General features: G+C 37.4%; 1 long non-coding RNA gene across 2 annotated transcripts; it reads left to right on the top strand.

Moving 5' to 3' along the window:
* The first annotated feature begins 14,821 nt into the window (after positions 1-14,821).
* Positions 14,822-16,038, top strand: LOC125784881 (uncharacterized). 2 transcript variants are annotated; one of them, XR_007427491.1, is made up of 3 exons: positions 14,822-15,071; positions 15,325-15,516; positions 15,812-16,038. It is a non-coding gene; the product is annotated as an uncharacterized LOC125784881 (long non-coding RNA). The 2 variants fall into 2 exon arrangements; XR_007427490.1 differs by having other exon boundaries at positions 15,277-15,516.
* Positions 16,039-17,916: the final 1,878 nt, after the last annotated feature.

Raw genomic sequence — 17,916 nt, 5'->3', positions numbered from 1 at the left:
ATTATAATACAAAACAAAGGTAATGCAATTACAACCTTTTAAAGAGCAACTGTCCCAATGGGAACCAAACACTAGACAGACAAGTGCGGATAAAAAATACATTTTAAAAGATAAGGGGTGCGGCTTATAAGAATAGTCGGGGACAGGCAGGGCCAATCACAAAATGGCAGCATAAAAAAAAACATACCAGAGCATTTATTTGTAGAAAATGAGAAATGGCTGAAATAACAAAAAAAGATGCAGAGCTTTCAGACCTCAAATAATGCAAAGATAACAAGTTCATATTCATAAAGTATTAAGAGTTCAGAAATCAATATTTGGTGGATTAACCTTGGTTTTTAATCACAGTTTTTATGCGTCTTGTCATGTTCTCCTCCACCAGTCTTACACACTGCTTTTGGATAACTTTATGCTGCTTCACTCCTGGTGGAAAAATTCAAGCAGTTCAGCTTGGTTTGATGGCTTGTGATCATCCATCTTCCTCTTCCTTCCTTATTGATTATATTTCTATAGGTTTTTATTTTGGTAAAATCAAAGAATTTCTTCATTTTTAGATGGTCTCTTATTTTTTTTTCCAGAGCTGTATATTTAATGTTGTCCCATAAAAAAAAAAAATTAAAAATCACAAGAATCTAAGTGGGACGGTCACTTTTGTGAGATACTGTATTTGTACAGGAGCATAAGAAACAAAAATGTTGGTTGTCTTCCTTGGTAAAATAAATAAATAAATAAATAAATAAATATATATATATATATATATATATATATATATATATATATATATATATATATATATATATATATATATATATATATATATATTAAAAGTAGATTTACACTTTTAGTTTAATGCACTTCAATATACTTCTAAAATACTTATTTCCAAATATACTTTTGTACATTTTTAGCCAAGTGTGTTAAAGTAAATTCGTAACACACAAAAAAATGTAGTACTATATATTAAAATATATTTTTTATACCCAACAAAGTATACTAGAAGTGTGCTACTGTCTACAAAAGACAGGAACAAGAAGCATATTTGTACTCTAATGTAAATAGATCACATATATTTTACATCAATTTTTAGTACATTTCTAATATACCTGCTGTATAATAGAACATTTGTAATACAGTTGTAATACTCATTAAATGTATTATTAATCATTTTACTGTAAGCGTATTTAAAATATGGGGTTACATACATGAAGTAGTATGTTTAAATGTTACTTATATAGTTTTTTTTTTTAATAGTTCCATTTTAGTACAGTAAAGTACACTTAGCACAATTTAAGTAAGACTTTTGTGTACTTTTTTATACGATTAAAGTATAATAAGTACAAAAAAAAGTTGTTACATTTTAGCACTCTTTAAATATACGGAATAATAATAAAGTGGGTCCAAGAACACTTTAGTGCACTATAGCATAATAATGCTTAGTATGATTTAATTAATCTACTTTTTTCCACTATAGTTTTTTACAGTTTTTTCCCAAATGTTTAAACGCATTTCTAGAAACTTGGCTCAGTTTCTCAAAACTCTAAACACAAACTGAAAATTATGAACTGCTTTGTTGAAACTCTACAAATCTCTAGCAAAACTGATTCATTCCACCAAAACAACACACACAGCTATTTATATACTCATCTCTTACAGAGCATCAAATACACACTGACAAGATCAATTCAGAGCACTGTTATCAGAAGTATTTGGTTGTGTTTTTGACTTCATGAGGCTACTGTACGAATTCAAATGCAGACAAGTCAATGGAAATATGTTGGCTTTCTGTTCTTTATATTTATGTGGTGCGGTGTAGGACCCCCCCAACCCCCCTCCCCCCCCATCCCATATAGCATTACAGTACTACACGTATATGTGACACACAAATGTAAGACATTTTTACTGTATGTAGTTTGCTGGAAAACTGTAATTTTCACTAATGTAAATACAATGAGAAACATGACCAGGAAAATCAGTTCACATACAAAGAGGAAACAAAAATGTATTTATTATTTATGTATTTGAAGGTCAGTGATCCTTAGGTGACCAAGGTGTGCTAAATGATGCAATTTGTGTTTAGCGATTTGCAAAGCTGTGATTTAGAATGATGATATTTGATATTTGATGAATGATATTGTACTTGACTATTGTAAGTCGCTTTGGACAAAAGCGTCTGCCAAATGTAATGTAATGTAATGTAATGTAATGTAATGTAATGTAATGATATTTGAGTGAGAACATGTGGAATTGTGTTTAGAGTTTAGCAGTTTGGAGTCACAGTGTCGACACATGAGCTTCATGTTTTTGGATTTATGTGCATAGTTCCACATTTTGTGTGTGAACAATGTGGAAAAAACTGTCAAATGTAAAAACAAGTGTTTGAAGGCTGGATGTACTTTTTACTGCATAGAAGCCACAATGCATGTTGTTTTGCACGCAGTTTTGAAGTGTGCCTGTTTTTCATTCTGCTGATGCTCGTTGCAGCTATCATACTATTTAAAGTGCACATATGGCAGTAAATGACTGACATTTAAAGCCCATTTCTCCATCTTTTATCCATTAGCCTGTCTGAAGCCCTCCACGCCACCTCCTCCCTTCTCCATCTGTGTCAGACTCCTGTGGTGTCTGGTGACAATTATTCACCTCATCTGTCTCGACTTAAACGTGGCCCCTGTTGATCACTCTGTTACTCGCTGGATGCCGGTTGACTTTTCCTGCTCCCGTCATTTACGCTGTCATCTTTTGTGTTTTCTTTCGATGATGCACGGAGATGCCGGGCCAGGCTTTGGAGATGTTTAAGCACGCTCTTGTCTGCCGAACCGTTTTTGATGTGCTCACCCATCGAAGCGAGTCGCCTGACAGCATCACCAATGTGGGGAAATGAATGCTTCACACTTCATGTGCCGCCAAGAAAAAACCTGCCAGCGCTTCTGCTGAAACCAGCGCCCGCCCAGCATCGTCAAACCTTCCGCTGCACTCAGAGGGGAATGCTAATGGTTCATGTCTGCCACAGATCCTTATAGACACCCAACACTTAGTGACAAGCGAGAGGGAGAGAGAGGCACTCCCATTCCCGCCCTGTGAAAACTGCATCCTGTGAAAACCACTGAGAGCAGATATGGAGAGGAAGATTCAAACCAGAAGCCTCAGGCTAGGAAGCTCAGTGCAGGAAAAAGCACACCTGTCCAGTACTTACAGTTTCTCCACATTGTATACACACCAAATGTGGAACTATGCACACAAATCCAAAAACATGAAGCTCATGTGTCGACACTGTGACTCCAAACTGCTAAACTCTAAACACAATTCCACATGTTCTCACTCAAATATCATCATTCTAAATCACTGCTTCGCAAATCGCTAAACACAAATACCATCATTTAGTACAGCTTGCTCACTTAAGTATCACTGACCTTCAAATACATCAATAATAAATACATTTTTGTTTCCTCTTTGTATGTGAACTAATTTTCCTCGTCATGTTTCTCATTGTACTGACATAAGTGAAAATTACAGTTTTGCAACTAACTACATACAGTAAAAATGGCTTACATTTGTGTTGCATATACGTGTAGTACTGTAAATGCTATGGGAGGGTCCTACACCGCATCAAATAAATATAAAGAACAGAAATTCAACATATTTCCATGGACTTGTATGCATTTGAATTCGTACAGTGGCCTCATGAAGTCAAAAACACAACCAAATACTTCTGATAAAAGTGCTCTGAATTGATCTTGTCAGTGTGTATTTGATGCTCTGTAAGAGATGAGTATATAAATAGCTGTGTGTGATGTTTTGGTGGAAGGAATCAGTTTTGCTGGAGTTTTGTAGAATTTTAAAAAGCAGTTCATAATTTTCAGTTTGTGTTTAGAGTTTTGAGAAACTGAGCCAAGTTTCTAGAAATGCGTTTAAACATTTGGGAAAAAACGTAGTACAGCTTGATCACCTAAGAATCAATGACTTTCAGGGCAGCGAGTGGGCCAGCGGTCTAAAGTGCCGCCACTATGAGCGGAAGGTCGCAGGTTCAAACCCCCGCCCAAAGCACACAGACACATCCACCGCAATAAAAGCGTTTTTTTTGGGGGGGTAAGGAAATGTTTCTAAAAATTTTAATCGGGACACATTTCAGCTATTAATGAATAAAATATGGTTTAGGGTTTAGTGCTCACTGTCCCTATTTCATCCTTTGATTATAACCTTTCATAACAGCAGCTAATAACAGTAATAATGATATATAATATCTAAAGTAGACTTTATATCACAATTATTTCACTGCAGGAAAACCAATTCATCCCCATGCTCTGGACTAAAGGTAAAAATCCCCTCAAAAAAGTCCAAAAATGCTACTCTGCACCCGGCTAACTTGATTCATTTGGGTTAAACATTGCTGTTAATGGGCAACATGTTGACCATTATCTAATAACCAACACTACGAGACCTAAATTGATTACAGTCCGTAGAAGGAAATTGCTCTTTGTAGCAACTTTCCTCAACAACCTCATTCCAGCATTGTTCGGTGTTGTTATTCTTTCTCTTCCTTGCTAATTAGGCTAGCCCGCATGACTTGTGCGCTAGCTAGCAGACTCATTAGCGGAGGGGAAAGCCCTGTACTGTAAACACATTTGAATTCCGAACACAGTCGACACTCTACAGGCTCTACAGTTTTGACATTTTTGAGAGTTATGATGGGGAATAATGATGAGGACGGTCCGCCATCATTCCTGTAGCGAAGCGAAGCAAAACAAAGCAGAGTAAAGGGAGTGGATGGTGGACTGATGTCTGGAACTTAGCGTAAGCCTGTGAGAAACGTCTAAGAAGATGAGGAGTTAGTGTGTGTGTGTGTGAGAGAGAGAAAGAAAAACAGAGCAGGACTGAAAGAGTGTGTGTGTGTGTTTTAGCATTAGTGTTGCAGTTTGAGCTCCTAATGAGCGTGGCTAGCAAAATGGGATGCGCTGTCCCAGTGGGATGTGGGATACACACACACACACGAACACACAAACTCACATCTACACACTGTCAAAACCCCACCAACCCCATGAATATATTGCCACGGCCAACAAGCGCTTGGGTTCTGTGGCTAGGTATACATTTACACGGCTAATAAAACCAAAGAGAGCTATTAGCAGTTTTCTCCTCTTCTGAAAACAACCCAAGTGAGAAACGCAGCTCGGGTGTCTTGGGAAATTAGAATTCTGCAGCCTTCCTCGCGCTGCCTCGGCGAGAGCGCAATCCTTCATTAACCTCTCTTAAACGGCCGCACTTGCCACAAACACTGAAACTGTGCCCGGCTAGCCTACGACTCTACTGAACACAATTGAATTCACGGCGCTCCGCTGGCATAACAAATAGCCGTACAGTTCTGCTGGAGCTCCACAGGGAAGCCTGGAAAAGTCCAGGACAGTGGTGATAAAGAACACAAAGGAATCCTGCATCACATTTACATTACATTTACAGCTCATTATATAAATAAATGTACAGCATAATGACTGAAATAATTGTGTAATTAATAAGCGTTCTAATGTAATGCTTCTAATGTAATGTCTTTACATTTTGACAGCCCTCTTAAAGGGGACATATTATATTCAGGGTTTTTTTCGTCTTCACCTTTTTACACACACGTTATAAAAGGTCTATGGGCTCTAGAAAACATGTTCATGAAGTTCTTTGCACAAAATCACGCTCACATAAAGAGATCTCGCTAGTTTCAGTGCCTTTAGAATAAGTCATTTAAGGGCTCTGATACTTTTTATTGCAAGTACTGTAAACTGTTGCTGGCCACACCATGTATACGTCTATGTTAGCTTGTACTAAATAGCAAAATATAAACAAAAAAATAACTTTTATTATTTGAAAGCTCCTGTGTCATCTCCCTCGTCTGTTGACTTGCCACAGGCAGTAGGTTTAGATTCCTCCCTCAAACAAAGTCTGCTGGCTAATTCTGCTGTGTACTCTCCGAAGTTCTCAACCAGCAGGCCGAAATGGTGTTTCTTCAACTGATCTAGTTTGGCTTGAAGGGTGGTGGTGGTGCCAGGAAAGTTCTTTGCATGCTTCCTTATTGTGACATCACAACAAATGAGCCATTCAAACTACTCAAAAAAACTGACTCACAGAAAATAAATGGATTGTTTTTTTATTTAGTTCTTAGAGTGTTTATATCTCCCTCATCTGTTGACTTGCCACAGGCAGTAGATATAGATTCCTCCCTCAAACAAAGTCTGCTGGTTAATTATGCTGTTTACTGTCTACATTTCTCAACAAGCAGACCTAGATGGTGTTACTTCAACTGATCTAGTGTGGATTGAGGGGTGGTGGTGGTGCCAGAATGGTTCTATGCACGCTTCCTTATTGTGACATCACAATAAAGGAGTCATTAAACTACTCATAGAAACAGATGATTCCCGACAAAAAAAAAAAAAAAAGAACTCAGTCATGATCTTCCTCTCCTGAATTCTGATTGGTTATTTACTTGATTACTCCCAGGAATCCCCAGTATTTAAGGCATTCCCTTCTCTTCTCTCCCTGCTGAGTATTACCTGGTCCTTTGCTTTCCTGATTCCTGCCCTGTTTTCTGTTCCTTGACCACTCTTTAGCCTAGCCCTCTTACTACTGTCTTTGCTACCGACCTCCTGCCTTGTTAGACCACCTTTTAGCCTGGCCCTTCTCTGTTGCCAAACCCCTGGCTGGTCAACGACACTCCTGGTATGTCTTGTGTTTTCTTTGTATATAGCCCTTGTTGTAAATAAACCACAGTTTTACATTCAGCACGTGCGTTCGCGTTTCCTGGTTCCTGTGTTCATTACAACTGGACAATACTGGCCGGGCCGGACACAAGCCAGAACTGTGTAATGATGCATAGCCATTACATCAAGTCATATTTGTGTAAAATCCTGTAATATTACTCTACCACCTCAGTCCTCATGGTTATGTGTTTCTCAGCTTGTCCAGAAATGCATGGGTAAAGCATGTCTTTTAGTGGGGGCTCAAAGAACAAATCTCATTTGATTACTGTAAGAGGAAGCCTAAAAGAAGGAAGTTCAAATTCAGAATAAGCATATTTCAGAAAGTAATGTAAAGCAATGTTTAAGTCTAACCTTCCCTTTAAACTTTTAAGAGCATTCTCTGAATCTTCAGGTCACTAAGCCATATTTGAAATATTAATAATATTACATCAGTGCTTATAACAAGCTGCACATTTAAACAATGCTGCATGAAATGACTAAAATTTAACACTGAATGTCAGCTATTTTAAAACTTCCACATTGGTCAAAGCTTGTTTGGGCTATTTTACTGCTGTTGTTAGCTTGTACGCAGCAACATTCATATTTCAGCTCCCTCATGATCTCATTATTCAGGTAATAGAGTGACACAGAGAGGGAAATGTACCTACTGCAGACTGTTCGATTAGATTAGAACGAACGAGTGTGATTTGTTAAAACAAATGAGTATAAAAAAAGGGTTAACACTGGCATGCTAATTCTGCTTCACTCCAGATAAGCAGAGCAAGACCCCCTGAGCATGTTGGTTTTGGTCCAAAATTTTGATGTTGTTCTGACAGAGTGTGTCATGAACAGCAATTATCGCAATTATAAAATCGGTATAATAACCAGTTTCATCATTTGTAATTATAAAATGGATCTTTCTGTTTTTAAAATGAGGTTAGGACGCACTCAACAGCACTATAAAATACCCCACATCCACATATTCCCATTAATTACAGGTTACATATGTATGCAGCATGGTTTCCTTTTGTAAAGTAGTAATCAGCTTCATTCTGTGGGAAACCCATGGTAACAAATGGCTTGTTATATCAGATACTGTGATCAATATGCATACTGCTATCCCATGACTTTTGGCATGCAAGTGCACTAGTTAAAGCAGCATTATGTGAGAACTGTTATTTTGGTTACTGCTACCAAATTGTAGTAACCATATGATAGACACTATTCTACCTCTTTATTACATGTTAGAAGAGCATCACAATACTGTTATATTGAAGCTGTTTTAATTTTAAAGGTTTCATTCATTTTAAAATGTCTAGTTGTGGTCTCTAGTATGAATGAATGCCATTAGAGCTGTTTTTTTGCGGAAAAAAGTGCTCTGATGATCCGATATAACTCTTCTTTAGACAGATGACAGTTAGAAATTTTTAAAAATTGGGGCTTCCGTTATGCGGTCGGAGTAGACAGACGTGGGTGCATCGTGCTCCAGCCAAAACTCGATAATTTCGTACTTAAAACTCGTTTCTCAGGTAGGGAGAGAGTTTTAATACAATAAAAGAGAAAACAGGACAGCGAGAAGCTAGCTTTAGGAACCAACCATGCCTAAAAATAAGGAGAAAAACGGCCAGACTTCAAAAGCTAACGAGGCAACCTCACAGGCTAATGCTAACTCAACCGAAACACCAAAGCTAACTGGTGCGGAGGTAACACCGAGTGATCTCCCGGAAGCCATAAAGGAGCTTAAGTCCGATCTCAAAGGGGACAATGACCAATTAAGAAAGTCTATAGATTCAATACTTCGAGAGATGAGTAGCAAACTAGAAATGTTTAAAAATTACGTCATTTAATAATAACAGTCTTTGCAATGTCATATGTTACTTTATAACATGTAACGCTCTGTTAAGTGCAGGTCAGCCACTGACCTAATCTTAGAGTTTCTGTAAAACGCCAAATCCACCGGAGATCCTATGTAAATCTATAGTTGCACAGAGGTCCAGAAAGTAAAAATGCACCCAGGATTTTGTTGGCTGGGGTGAATTTTTACTTTTAACTAGTGTAAACAGAACTGTTTTCAACATATACCTACCTATCTCATTTTTTTTTATTAATACTTAATGATCATCTGATTTTGTAGATATTTTGTCAATAAAGGAGCAATGCGCTCACTTTCTGGCTAGTAAAAAAATTGAGGGCATTTTCACATCTTCGTTTCTATCTGTTTCTATGGTCTGGATCAGTTGATGATTTGTTTACTTGGAGTTTTTTCTTTCCCTGTTTGGTTTGGTTTCACACGGGGATAAACCTAAACGCATCAGAATACACACCAATAAACCACGTGAGCACATTGTCTCCTCTGATTGGTCAGAGCTGTCTGGTGTGGGAGCAAGAAAGTTAAAAAATAGAGAGAAGATTCTGTGTTCTGATGTGTATATCTGTGCAGAATGAAGCTGCTTTAATACAGAACGCTGAAAATTTGCCGCTGCGCTTTCAAACACAGTGTTTTCAATGAGACATGCAGTGCAGATGTACACGTAGTAAATGAAGCTGCATGGTGGCGAGTTACACTGTGAACACTGCACATGCTGTGCATGTAAACAGCATGGAGCAGCAGAGACAGCATTTCTACGTAGTAGTGGTAATTAGTAGGGGTGGCACGAGATCTCGTGGCACGAGATCTAGCGAGATTAAAACGGACGATATTTCTCGTCAGGCTTAAACCTGTCTCGCGAGGCAAAAAAACAGTTAAGTGTGGACTTTTAAAGAGGGATCTGGCAACCCAGTAGCGATAGCGATAGAGTATGATGGCTGAGCAGTGAGAGCAGCTCTCAGCAGAAGAGGAAAATTCAGGTATTTGTATAGAAGATGCTTCTGCTGCTTTTAAGTTGTATGTCTGGCTGCATTTTGGCTCCAGTGGAAACAATAAACGGTAACAGAGTGACCAACAAGACACAAACCATATATAAATACTGTAAGTAAATCCTACTCGTGACTGTTTCATAGGCAGGAGTACTAATCCCTTAGCTCTGTACTGTATTAAAAACATGTTCTGTCTCTGTTTCACTTCAAGTATAGTCTTAATATGACTGGTTATGGTTATGAATAGTTAAATTACAAGAGATTTAGGAGAAAAAAGAAACACAAACCATAGTCTTAATATGACTGGTTGTGGTTTGCACTTATTGTTTGCACTATATAAGACCTAGAAAAGTTTTTTATTTTATTTTTTATTCTTATTTCTATTTCTTATAGAATCAATTTGTGAGAGAAACCAGTCTGTTAAGTGGGCGTTATAGGATTTTGTCAAATAAAACTCTAGTTTTCAAGTTTTCTATTTTTCATTTTTGACGTTTTCCTTTAAAATTTTATTTTTAAATTTTGTCTCGTCTCGTTCTCGTGAACCCAATATTGTGTCTCGTCTCGTGATATTAGTGTCTCGTCACACCCCTAGTAATTAGCAATATCTGGCTAATATATCAGATATTATTATCAAATAAAAGGCGTATATTTGATAGATGGGTCTAATTGAGACTGGATCACGTTCTCACCACAAGCAAACCGCTCCAGAGTTCGTTTGGGGCCGGACCAAGACTACCTTCTTTAGCAGGTTATTGTCTGGTTGATCTGCACCTGAGTGTAATTACTGTTTTTATACCATCTCAATTGAACTGCACTAAGGGTTAAAAAAAAAGTCAATTTTAACTGGACCCACTGCGATTAAGTGCTGTTTAACCGCGATAAAAAAACCTCAGTCCAACACCATGCCTGACTCTTTTAGTGACATAAAAGAGCTTGAAAGAAACAAAGGGGTTGACATACTATTCTGACTGGACTGTGTACTTTGACTGTACTGAATATATGACAGCCTCAGTGTGTGTGAGTGTGTGTGAGAGAAGACAGTGTGTGTGTGTGTGTGTGTGTGGACAGTGAGACAAAGGCAAAATTGAGCACGGTGGAGCTTTATGCATTATTAATAAGAGTTAAAATGAAGGGGCATCACTCTCTCTCTCTCTCTCTCTCTCTCTCTCTCTCTCTGTGTTTTTCTCTCTCTCTCAAACACTTCTTTGCTTTTTTTACCCATTAATCTTCTACCACTCTCTCTCTCTCCCTCTCTCACTCACACATACGCACACACACACACACACACACACACACACACACTGGCATGCACATACACACAATGAAGTGTTAATCCATCATATTAGAGCAGATGCATTAATCATTGACGGAGGGATGGGGGGGTGGCAGGATGATGGACTTGCAGAGCGGAGTGTGTGTGTGTGTTTGTGTGTGTGTGTGTGTGTGTGCGAATGAGAGAAGTGTATTTTAGGGATGTCACTAAAAAAGAAGCACACAGCTGTCTCTAAGGGAGCAGGGCACAAGTTTGTGTGTGTGTGTGTGTGTGTGTGTGTGTGTGTGTGTGTGTGTGTGTGTGTGTGTGTTCACTTGCAGAGATGTGCCAGCTCTACTGGCTGCATGATTGTGCTGAGTGCATCAAACCATTAAAGTAACACACACACACACACACACACATTCCCTCCATCTGTTGGTCGTTCATATAACTAACCAAACAGGGGGAGGATCAATCCATCCTATACATGATTGGTGTATGTGTGTGTGTGTGTGTGTGTGTGTCCATATGACTGAACAGAGAAGAAGAGCTATCATTTATACACATGATAATGGTGTAAGTGTGTGTAAGTGTGTGTGTCTGTCCATACAGCTCAATAAAATAGAAAATCAATCTTTCCTCTATGTGAGAAAAATATTGTCAGTTTATCATCTGTCAGTTTTTTTTTACCATATCTGACTCAATCAAAGCCAGATCTACAGTAAAATGTGTAAAACTAACGAGTCTCATGGAAAAGTGCAGTAAATACTTCTAAAACTACTAAGCTGATACATACCAATGGCATTTGGTGGGTTGCCATACCAGGTGTTGTGCCAAATTCTACCTTCCTGACAGAATTTGACTCCTATTTAAGTGGATGTGCGTCACACAGTAGAATGAAAGTAAGAGATTAATCTCTGATACATTTATTTCTCTTTGTTTTTTCTACAGTTACAGTAGATACAGGAATCACCAGAGTAATCAGTTGTGCCTGCCAACAGTCTCTGTTGAGCTAAATTTCAGGCGTGTTTCTATCTTGGTGGTGGAAAATACAGGTGCGCCACTGACCGATTAAAAACATGACAACAGTCAACAGTCAGCCGCCTTATCCTATATCTTAGCCATGCAGGAGCTCTGTGCACAAGGCACATGCATGTACACAGTGTGTGTACACCCCTGCTTATTACACACACAAATAAATGTGCTGCAGCTCGCAAATCCAGCTTTTACATCAACAATAAACAGAATAAAGAATAAAATAACATTGCTGTTACCTTGATTGAGCTGCTAGCGTACCTTCACAAGCCAAAGTGAAAGTGCAGGTCAGAATCCTCTGCTGAGATGCACAAAAGCATCACACTGTTAAGATAGAAAAGTGCCAGAGCTTACCTGGCTCTTAAAGGGAATTACACGTGGCGCACAGATTGGTTTCTTTTATGCTACACACAAAACACATCCATAATTAATTAAGAGAATTAGTACATGCATTTTGAGCGGTTTGAGCCGCGCAAGGCGTATTTTTTTTGACCCCTTACAATACAAAAGGCACATCGACACGCCCTAAATCAAGCTTGAATGCTAAAATAAACCCCCTGATATTATTATTATTTTTTATATAGTCTGTTCCAGCTTCCTGTAATTGGTTTGAAAGTTCAAACCATCTAGAAAAGAACGTTCACAGCTGAAGAATTGAAGCATGGTTGAGTTGATCTGGTGGATTTGCGATTTCACACATTTTCTTTAGATGTAGAAGAGAAAGCACCATGAGAGTCCATCACTCCTATTTATTTGAATGACAATGGAAACACAGTAAATTGAGCACTGTTAGATATCTGAAATAAGGTCACTCTGGTATGACAGTGGAGAGCAAAGGTTTTTTGGGTTTTTTTTTTTTTTTGCTACGAAACCGAATATAAAAGATAAAGATTTGGAGGCTGAAGGTCAAAATACTTAAAATTTTTGTAGTTTTTTTTAAACCATTATATGAACAGAAGAGCCTGATTTGCATCTTGTCTAGCTATTAGCTATTCAAATAAAAAAAGCAATTACACAACTACAATTTAAAAATTGTTCTAAGAGCACTGAATATTTTTAACATCCCAGCAGTCGAACCAACAGAACAAGAAGAATGTGTTTTTTAAGGACATTTAAACTTGGTGAAATAATTAAGGTTGGCAAATAATCCCTTTATTTTTCCCAGCACAAGACTCTACATACAAACATGTAAAATAAAATAATAAAAAATATAAAAGCAGTTTAATATAGAACATGAATTGTAAGTCTCTGATCAAAGCTCTTCGACGACCAAGGTCTCATCATGTCTGGACTCGTTAGATCCTGCTTTTCTTTTAAAGGCAGGTGGAAGGTGGTGATTGGCCAGGATACAGTATTTTTAAGTGATGTTGCACTACTGTCGTAGAACTTTCACTAAAGATTTATGTTTTTATTTTGCTAATACTGAAATAAAAAATGATCCAATCCTTGATCTGCATGTCCACACTGAAAAAAAAAAATGAGTAAAATTTATTTACAAAAAAAGGTTTTACAACTTTCTGCATTTGCTTTTTTTTAAGTACATTTAATTTCAGATCAATTTAAGTAACTTTACCTCAGTTTCAAGACTTAAATGTTACATAGAGCAAATAAGTGAACTGAACTTCAGTCAATTCTTTCCTTTAGTAAACTTTACTTAATTTCTGCATACAATATTACCTAATTACAATTACTTAATTTATACAATATTACTGAAATAATTTATGACACATAATATATTATAATTCCTGAAATGTAAATATTTTTGTTAAAACACAAATATTACACTTTCTCAACTCATACAAACAAATAGGTAACACTTTATTTTAAGGAACACAAATTAGGCATGTATTAATGTCTTATTATTTGCTTAATAAAGTCTTAATTAGACATTTGTGAATGATTTATTCACTACGTATTAGGCTTTATTCTGTGCAAGGGTTATTGGTGCTTAATTTGTGGTCTGTTGTAATGTGTAAATGATTAATAATGGCTGTATTAGTTCTTATAGTGCACAATAAACAGTTATGTTAGCACCCTGTTAAGCAGATTAGATTATTAAGCATTAACTATTAGCTAATTCTACGTGTTATTAGTGTTATTATAATTGGCAGCAGTTTGATCTATGTGAGTTTGGTAAGGTTATGGCTGTGCTGGAGTTTATTAAAGTTAATAAGGGGTTAATAAGTCACTAATAGAACGAGATTTGCACCATATTCTAAAGTGAGCTTCTGTTCTTCACTAATTAGACACCAAAAAAAACTGAATAAATATTTAATCAATCACAGACCCCTAATTAAGCACCAATAACACTTATACAGAATAAAGCCTAATACGTAGTGAATAAATCGGTAACACTTTACTTGGATGGTCCATTTGATGGCCTCTTTGATGCTCAACTGACATTCAACTAACATTCAACTACATGCAAATGAACTAAAAGGTGAAAGTAAATGATTCTCTATTGAATATAACCCTACATTCAACTCTAACCCAAACGCTTATCTTAATATTTTAGGGTTAGATTTTAAGGTTAGGTTGAGGTTAGGGTAAGGGTTAGGTGTAGGGTTCGATTTTATGGTTGATTAAGGGTTAAGGTTAGGGTTAGGTGTAGGGTTTGATTTTATGGTTGATTAAGGGTTAAGGTTAGGGTTAGGTGTAGGGTTCGATTTTATGGTTGAGTAAGGGTTAAGGTTAGGGTTAGGTGTAGGGTTTGATTTTAGGTTTGATTAAGGGTTAAGGTTAGGGTTAGGTGTAGGGTTCGATTTTATGGTTGATTAAGGGTTAAGGTTAGGGTTAGGTGTAGGGTTAGATTTTAGGGTTAAGGGTTAAGGTTAGGTGTAGGGTTAGATTTTAGGGTTGATTAAGGGTTAAGGTTAGGGTTAGGTGTAGGGTTAGATTTTAGGGTTGATTAAGGGTTAAGGTTAGGGTTAGGTGTAGGGTTAGATTTTAGGGTTAAGGGTTAAGGTTAGGGTTAGGTGTAGGGTTCAATTTTAGGGTTGATTAAGGGTTAAGGTTAGGGTTAGGTGTAGGGTTAGATTTTATGGTTGATTAAGGGTTAAGGTTAGGGTTAGGTGTAGGGTTATATTTTAGGGTTGATTAAGGGTTAAGGTTAGGGTTAGGTGTAGGGTTTGATTTTATGGTTGATTAAGGGTTAAGGTTAGGGTTAGGTGTAGGGTTATATTTTAGGGTTGATTAAGGGTTAAGGTTAGGTGTAGGGTTTGATTTTAGGGTTGATTAAGGGTTAAGGTTAGGGTTAGGTGTAAGGTTAGATTTTATGGTTAATTAAGGGTTAAGGTTAGGTGTTAGGGTTAGGGTTAGGTGTAGGGTTTGATTTTATGGTTGATTAAGGGTTAAGGTTAGGGTTAGGGTTAGGTGTAGGGTTTGATTTTATGGTAGATTAAGGGTTAAGGTTAGGGTTAGGTGTAGGGTTATATTTTAGGGTTGATTAAGGGTTAAGGTTAGGGTTAGGTGTAGGGTTTGATTTTATGGCTGATTAAGGGTTAAGGTTAGGGTTAGGTGTAGGGTTATATTTTAGGGTTGATTAAGGGTTAAGGTTAGGGTTAGGTGTAGGGTTTGATTTTATGGTTGATTAAGGGTTAAGGTTAGGGTTAGGTGTAGGGTTATATTTTAGGGTTGATTAAGGGTTAAGGTTAGGTGTAGGGTTTGATTTTAGGGTTGATTAAGGGTTAAGGTTAGGGTTAGGTGTAGGGTTAGATTTTATGGTTAATTAAGGGTTAAGGTTAGGTGTTAGGGTTAGGTGTAGGGTTTGATTTTATGGTTGATTAAGGGTTAAGGTTAGGGTTAGGGTTAGGTGTAGGGTTTGATTTTATGGTAGATTAAGGGTTAAGGTTAGGGTTAGGTGTAGGGTTAGATTTTAGGGTTGATTAAGGGTTAAGGTTAGGGTTAGGTGTAGGGTTTGATTTTATGGCTGATTAAGGGTTAAGGTTAGGGTTAGGTGTAGGGTTATATTTTAGGGTTGATTAAGGGTTAAGGTTAGGGTTAGGTGTAGGGTTTGATTTTATGGTTGATTAAGGGTTAAGGTTAGGGTTAGGTGTAGGGTTATATTTTAGGGTTGATTAAGGGTTAAGGTTAGGTGTAGGGTTTGATTTTAGGGTTGATTAAGGGTTAAGGTTAGGGTTAGGTGTAGGGTTAGATTTTATGGTTAATTAAGGGTTAAGGTTAGGTGTTAGGGTTAGGTGTAGGGTTTGATTTTATGGTTGATTAAGGGTTAAGGTTAGGGTTAGGGTTAGGTGTAGGGTTTGATTTTATGGTAGATTAAGGGTTAAGGTTAGGGTTAGGTGTAGGGTTAGATTTTAGGGTTGATTAAGGGTTAAGGTTAGGGTTAGGTGTAGGGTTAGATTTTATGGTTGATTAAGGGTTAAGGTTAGGGTTAGGTGTAGGCATAGATTTTATGTGTGTGTGTGTATCCATATGACTAAACACGGCATAAGACCTATTCCTCCTACACACAATAATGGTGTGTGTTAGTGTGTGTGTGTGTGTGTTTGTGTATGAATGACAATTATAGGATATGTTTCATTTTTTAACCCTGATCACTTCCCCTCATATTTAAAGGGGTGGGAGTGGGTTTGACATATTAATGTTCATTATTAGTTAAATCCAACTAAAGGTATCTATACAATCTAAACATGTTACTTCACATTACATGTACTGTTGTTAGAAAAAATTATATACATTGTGAATTACATACATATTATTTATAAGAATATAAGAGTATATAACAATATAACAGATTTGGTTATTATTATTATTATTATTATTATTATTATTATGTATTGGCATGTCAATTCTATTATATATTTACATTTTCTCCCCTTTAAATAAACCCAGTAGGGTCCTGTTTTTTTTTTTTCTACTAAAAAAAAAGTTGTTGTCTTTTTATTAAAAACAATGTAACTTTACGTTTTATAGAAATTTTTGGCAGCAGTTAATATATAAATGTTAAATAACCCAAACCCTCTTAGTCTGTTAGTCTGTAGAACAATACATTACCCAAAAGCCGTTTATATTGCAGTATATTGTTATTGTTGCGATTTTTGGAGGGGACAAATCCACCAATTTCTGATATTGGGGTTCCTATGTCAATGCTCATATTTATGATAATGGCGTGTATGAATAATATGTGTGAAGCATAGACTGTGTATAGCTGGACAGAGCATCGTCTCTCAAAAGTGAAGCCACCACAGGTCGGGCGCCACCTGTTGTTCGGTTTCAGAAAGCTGTATAACCCCACCCATCCCCATAGGTTTCAATGGCAAAACAGACAACTTTCAATCATGTTTTTTTTTTTCGAATATACTGTAATTCTACCTCCATTATTTAAATGCAGCAGCTAGTGTAACCTCTGCTTATATTGTCATATTTTTATATCCCCACATAATTCGTTTTTTAAAACGTTATTCAGCTCTATTCAAAAAAGGTGTGGTTATTGTAAAAGGGCTGGTTATGGGCGGGACCAATAACAGACCGCTCTGCAGCCTGTGACCTCGAGGCAGCCCTCAGGGGCGGGGTTATTTAAATGAGTAGGCTGTCTCTCCACAGTCTTTCTCCCTCCTCTGGTCTCTACTGCACAGACTCGGGTTTCAGGATCGGAAACATCGAGGAAGATTTTGGCTTCATTTTCATTGAATGAATGGGAACGGCGACATGGCGTCCGTTTTTTTACAGTCTCTGGTGTAAACAGTGGAGAACTACTACCCATCCTACCCATGCTAATGGTTTGTGTGTGTCTGTGTGTTGAATTGTGTGTTGAAGTGGGAGGTGTCCATTCCTCCAGTGGTTGTGGTTCAGTTCCGCAGTGTATTTATCATTCATTATCACCTCCACATTCAATTACTCTCACAGCCGGACGTCTCATGCAAAGTTAGTGTGGAAGCAGCTCCCGGTCCAATCAAAGAGACTGAGTAATACAGGAACAATAGCCCCAATCCACAACATCAAAGAGTAGCAGCGCTCTGCCATCGCTACCACGATGATGTTGCCATATCGACTACTAATCCACTAACACAAACATCTACCCAGCAATAATACACT

The sequence above is a fragment of the Astyanax mexicanus genome, chromosome 20 (genome assembly GCF_023375975.1).
Source record: "Astyanax mexicanus isolate ESR-SI-001 chromosome 20, AstMex3_surface, whole genome shotgun sequence".
In the NCBI taxonomy this organism is placed as follows: Eukaryota; Metazoa; Chordata; class Actinopteri; order Characiformes; family Acestrorhamphidae; genus Astyanax; species Astyanax mexicanus.
The sequence above is the reverse complement of the archived record's forward strand: the minus strand, read 5'-3'. Positions and strand labels throughout refer to the sequence as shown.